General features: G+C 53.1%; 1 protein-coding gene across 2 annotated transcripts in view; it reads left to right on the forward strand.

Moving 5' to 3' along the window:
• Positions 1–235: 235 nt before the first annotated feature.
• The window catches only part of LOC126574274 (protein eva-1), a 109,581-nt gene continuing 103,572 nt past the window's right edge, over positions 236–6,244 (forward strand). For both annotated transcript variants that reach the window (XM_050234363.1, XM_050234374.1), the window contains exon 1: positions 236–262. The gene's annotated coding sequence lies outside the window, so the exon portion shown is untranslated. The remainder of the gene's footprint in view (positions 263–6,244) is intronic.

Below are 6,244 nucleotides of genomic sequence, written 5' to 3' on the forward strand. Positions count from 1 at the left end.
GAACAGCTGGCCGTCGAGTGCACCGAGTCTATGCTGCGAGCATCGGGCGTATTTATGCTCACAGCAAAAGAGCGCGCGCTAGTCGGAGGCCAGTACTCTCGGCCGTGATTTGAGCATTCCGCTGTTTTCCGCTCACAGGATCCGATTCGTCGCTCAGCGCATCGGCATTCGTGCGGTGCGTGGTCGGGTCTGCCACCCGAAAACAGCGGCCACCACCGCCAGTCCTTTGCTGAACGTTCGATGGTACGGTCGTGTGCGAGAGGTGAGTTCGTGCTGGGATTCACGCAAAACGTCCGCCGGGAACGCCAACGCCGGAAACGGATCACGTACGGACGGACGGACGGACGGATGGAGTGTCGCTGGCGGAGCGGAGAACAGGCTGTCGTTCGCTCTTGTGGCTGTGAGTGTGCATTGCGCCATGTGGCAAATCATAGTTCTATCCGGCCATTCCGGAGTTACTTGCGCTGGATGTGGTTCCGGTAGCGTGCGGTGTGTCCTCGGTGGACGTAAGGACGTGCTTTCAACCACTCTGTTGTCATGTGTTGTGCCTTTCGGTGTTCCGGTCGGTTATTCAAAACAGACCCGGCGGAATGAGAAAGAGAATGCCTATGCTGCTGCGGGAGGTTAGCCAGCACCGGCTGTGCCAGCCAGCCAGCCCGTCTCGTTGGGTCGCCAATTTTGCGTGCGTGAAATGTGTGAGCGTGCTAAAAATAAGTGAAGCAGAAGGCAATTCACATTCACGCGTGCAGCAGCATCGGCTAGCATGTGATGCTGCGACATCGTGTCTCGTTTGGGTGCGCCACGGATGCTTAACCGGAGGAGTTTCCCCTATCCAACTGCGAGGTTTTTGGGTGGCTAGTGCTTTGTGTCAAATAAACAACGTTGCTTGCACGAACAACAATAACAGTTTGTGCAACCTTGTCTGTGTCTGTGTGCCTGCGTGTGTTTTCTAGTGCGTCTAGTGTTTGTGTTCGCAGCAGCAGCAGCAGCAGCAAAAGCAGCAGCAGTCATCGAACGGTGCTGGATCTCTTGCTACTCGTTGCTGTTGCTGCTGCTGCTGTTGTTGCCGTTGGTGGTCCTTACCGAGAGCGACGCGGGAATTCGCGCTCGCCACACAAAATGGTGCTGTGGTGGGGTGGGCCGGCTAATAAAAACAACACCCAACCCAACGGGCCCCACGGCCACCAACCGGCCACCGCATAATAGAAAAGGGGGCGAGCGAAATTGGATTATTAATCTGCGAAGAAGAGCCGGGGGGGAGGTGGCCGGGGGAGCAAGATCCTAACCATCCCCCACCCCCCGAAAAACCCAGTCCCGTGTCCGTGGGTCCGAAGCAGTAGGCGTTGCGAAGGATACCGCGAAGCACATGCAGCATCACCACAGCCTCCTTCAATCTACTCGGAACCCCCTCGAGGGAGAGACAGCGAGTGAGGTTTCCTTCTCCTCCTCCTCCTTCTCGGCTCGATAGCGGGTTGGAACATAAAAGCGGGCAACGTGCCCGGGACCATCGGCCAGCCAGCCAGCCAGCCAGCCAGCCAGTGTGTGAGCGGCAGGTGCGGCCAAACTCCGGCTGCTTCTACGTGTGTCTGTGTATCTGTATGTGTGGGCATCCCAGTATCCCCGTGCCAGGGCGGGCTGGGAGGCTAGTCAACATTGATGATCACCAACTTTGATGTGTTTTCCGAGACCGCACCGCGTGACGTTGAGGTGCCTACCGAGTGCCGAGTAGCGTGTATGTGTGTCCGTTCGTATGTGTGGCAGACAGGATCGTTGAAATCAATCCCCGTTGAAATACCTCCCGTGCGTGGAGCATTGAGTTTGTGGTCGGCTTCAGGAGTAGCAGCAACAGAACACGCCTCGATTCACGCTAGTTTGCCTCGTTTGCCATAATTAAAGTGTTGTTCCCACCATGTGCCATAAAAGGATTTAACAAAGGATTCTTCGGCCCCGAAAACGGTCCCACCATGTTCCGGATTGGGGATTGCCGCCGACGCAACCAACCATAACCGATTGGCCCCGGGATTCACTGGCCCAGAAACACGCACAGGCACGCACAGACGGTAAGGGGCCGGGGCGGGCACATGACGCGTTTTAAGGGCACTTTGTTGCGAGATACCCGTTGGCCACGACTCTTCTTCGGTTTTACGAGCAAACTCGTGGCGCGTATGAGGCATATTTCTAATCAAAGGCACATTACGCCTTAATCACCTGACACGCAAACAACCATCACGGTCGCATCGTCCTTGAAGTCGTCGTTCGTTCGTCCGATGCAGGCGTGGTGATGATGGCCACGCTGGCTGGCTGGCAGATGTCAGTGCTGGCAGTAGCTCGGCAATGGCGCTACCAACATGGAAGCCACAGCTGACAGACGCTGGTTGGTTTTTGGCTTTCGCTTCAACCTCTCACGCTGGATCTCTCTCTTGACTCGTGACGTGTTCCGGGAACGGTTCCCATATCCCCCACCGCTCCCCATGAAGCTTGATTATAAATGTAATTAAAAAAACATTCCATATTTATATTCCATCCCTTCAAACGAGCCGGATAAGGTTTTTTGAGAAATTGAGTTTACCTTTTCCGGGCGGCAGAGGATTCGTGAACGGGCTGGCATCGGTTGCCCTTAAGAAGGATACCTGGCGCACCCGTGTGTGCTTGGAGACCGCCTTTCCGGGGTTCTCTGGATTTTTTTGTTGGCTTCGGATCGCGATGAGAATGAGTGAGGGCGGGAACTGGATGGGAACTGGGATGCGGTGACGAGCCGACGCGAGCAACGATAACCGTAATGGGGCAATAATACGCCCACACTTCCCCCCACACACCCACCCACCCTTCCAGGGAGGATTTTTGATGACGTGAGGGGTGATCCTGATGCGAATGATAATGATGATACCCGAACGGTATCCACCTCCTTCTTTCGCGAAGAAGCGCTTCTTTGGCTGTTGCTGAAACGGCTTCCCGTTTCGTCCGTCGGTCCGCCGGCTAGCGTGCTAGCGAGTGATCCTTTTTCTTAAAAAAAAACGGAAATACAAAATGGGATCACCCGGGGGCCGTCGTGATGTCTGACTTCATGAGTCTTGTTGTGCACGAGGAACCGTGATAACGTGAACCGGACGACCGGCAGGACGGACGGACGGAGTGGAAAACGCTAAGAACGGGAAAAATTCATTTTCTAACCTTTCCACGCTCGCCACCCACTCACCTCTCTCCCACCCTTTTGGCTGGTTCAGTTTTTCGGTTTCTCTTCGGTTGCGGTGTGCGTTTTGGGATGATATTTCAAAGATTTTGGGGCCCAGGCTCTCCCATACCGGGGCTGCACCATCGAACCAAAGGGGGATTTGCTGAGCTTCGATGAGAACGGAACAAGCAGCAGCAGCTTTTCCACGCCTTATCCTCCCGCCCTGGAGGCCACGCGATTAGCTAATGCGCCGGATTGACACGCCACGTCTAGACAGTCCACGGAACGTGCGGCGAACGAATCGGCGCTGCTCTGGCTCTGGTGGCATGTCAGCAGGAACGCGGCATCCGCGCTGAAGCTGGTCATGAACGGAATGAAAATAACATTTGCAACCACGTGTCGTTCGCCGTTGGTTCGATGACGGTGACGTGCCGGGATGCTGGCTCAATGGTAACTTGGATTGAAATGCTCACTCACCACCAGGGATCCACCGGCGATATTTGCAGACGGGAAGATTGTAGCAGAAAAAAGGCAATCGACGCTCCAGCTGCTGGAATGTAATTTATTCGGATGGAATTAAACTTTCATCAACCTTATCCCTTCATAAGAGGAGGCACAGAACGGTGCACGGAGTGGAAAATGCCGAAAACATACGTACGACAAGGACTGGAAAAAGGGGAAAAGCCTGGCTAAAAGGATAATTTTATGCATGCACGATGCATGCTTTAAGAGCATGATTTTGGATGCGTACTGAGTGCGTGGCGGTGCTACTGGACACCCCTTTTCGGTGCTTCTCGGGAGTGATGCCGTTGGGCATTGATGCTAAGCAGTAGCAGCAACAACACTGACAGCAGCAGCAGCAGCAGCGGATGCAATGATGTATAAAACTATCCGCCATTCTCGGTTCTGCGTTCGTCTTCGTCTTCAATTCCGCCCCGGGGAGTGTACAGGTGGAAGGAGAGTGAACAACTATGCAAAATATGTTGCTTACCGGGAGGAATGGACAAGGGGCAAACCATGGGGCGTAGCTCTGCATTCCACCGTACCGACCAGTGGATGCCACCGCGACGACAACGACGACGATGACGGAGACGGTGGTTAGGATCGGAATGCTTCCCGCGAGGCGTGCTCGTGATGGAAGGAACGGGACGGTAAGAGGGGGGAAAAACCACTCACCGGATCTGCCGTGAAACGAACTACGCCGTGACCCAGCCACCCCCGGGTGCACCGGGATGGTCTAGAATGCGCGGGAGCATTTTTCATGGAAAACACCAGAGATTGCGATTCTTTTTCTTCGCCTGGTTTTTTTCCTCCTCCTTCCTTACCAACGTCCCCTTTTTCACTCCTCCGTTCTCTAAAAAAGAGGAAGAAGCTGGCCCACCGGGAGGGCGAGTTTGTCTAGTGGCGATGCAATGTACGATGCTGATCCTGCTCAATGTGGTTATGCTTTGTGTTTATTGTTCTTGGGTTGTGTTTTCCACGGCCAGCAGCAGCAGCAGCACCACGGGAATCACCGTGACTTGCAACGCACGCCAGGTGGTCTCCTTGGGGAGGACGAGAGGAGGAGAGGATGAATTTTCTTAATGGATATGCTGGTAGCGCCTGCAACGCCAGGCGAATACAAGATGCGCTGGAAAAAGGAATGGGGAACAAGTTTCTTAGACTTGGCGTTAGATGGCCGGTCGCGTTGTGCCGACAAAAGGTGTGCGTCTGAAGGCAGCGATTACCGTGGTAGAGCAATTTTCATTTCAGTGAAAAGCTCACGCTCTCCAGCTACTAGCACGCTTTTCGGTTCGCCAATTTCTTTTGAATCTGAATTTGTTTTCTTTACCTTCGTGGAGTTGATGTTCGCTTTTTGCTGATCAAAATGTTTTACTTCTGGTGGCCACTTCACTTTTCCACAAACTATGTTTCCTAAAAGCTGTGTATGACCTTGAAGTCTCGATCATTTGTACCGTTTGTCGAACAGATGCTGCAGTCAAAGCATTACATTCAGCATAACGTGGCGCAAAAGGGTAGCAGGGCATCCAACATCCACTCCGATGGAGCTGCCAACCCCTCCGTTTTTGGGGTGGGGCATAAAACAATCGAAAATACATAAAACATCCAACATGGTTCCCACAGTTGCTCCAGTCATTCGCTCTGCTGCCACAATCTGTCTGTCGGTGTCAGTGCCAGTGCCAGTGTGGGATCATTATCTCTGAATGGCATGCCGGGTTCGTTACGTCTTTGCTCATTTTATTTTCCTAAACCCCCGGGCCTCGGTTCCACCCCAAAAAGCCTCCTCTCCTTATCAACGAAGCGAAGCAGAAGACGGCAAAGGAGGCCTGGCGGGACGCTGTTTCCGGCGGCGGGCTTTTTATGTTTTAATGCTTTGTAGCAATAACATATTTACGCCAATTCGTGCAATTGCCTTCCGAACGTAAAGGTTATGATGTTGCGTTCGACTCGGGGGATTATGTTGAAAGGAAGGAAGGAAGGAAGGAAAGAAGCAGCTCAGGAGCTGCGCTCGGTACCCGGTAAATTTAATTTTCCTTCTGCGGCCCATGTGGGGAATGTAAATTGTCGAAACCAGTTAGCCAAAAACGCCTCGCACTGGTGCGCCCTTGCGCAGACGATGGCGTTAAGGGGATTTAGTCTGGGTTTGTGTTTTGCTTCGTTCATTTGGTATGCCGGCCAGCCACCGGCCGGATGAGTGAATGCCGGTGAATGAATGTGCGCAATCATAAAGGAAAGGCACTCCACCACCGTCTGTCCGGGAGTCGGTTGCTCATTTGGATGATGGACCAACAAACGAAGCCTAAACCGAAGTCTTATCTCAACAGCAGATGAACGAAGTGAATGAATGCAAAAACGAACATGGGCCGGACGATGGATCGAAGATGGAAGAAAGGAAGAGACAATTAGCAAATTGTTGCAACGCAATCCATCCATCCATCCACCGGGTGGAGCTCTTTTGTTTGATGTTTTCCCGGGATAAAATAAAACAATTTCCATCCAATGAAAGTGATGCTCAGTGGTGCCATTGGAATGCCGTATGTTGCCATTTGCGTGCATCCTGGCAGTACCCGG

Source organism: Anopheles aquasalis, chromosome 2 (genome assembly GCF_943734665.1).
Source record: "Anopheles aquasalis chromosome 2, idAnoAquaMG_Q_19, whole genome shotgun sequence".
In the NCBI taxonomy this organism is placed as follows: domain Eukaryota; kingdom Metazoa; phylum Arthropoda; class Insecta; order Diptera; family Culicidae; genus Anopheles; species Anopheles aquasalis.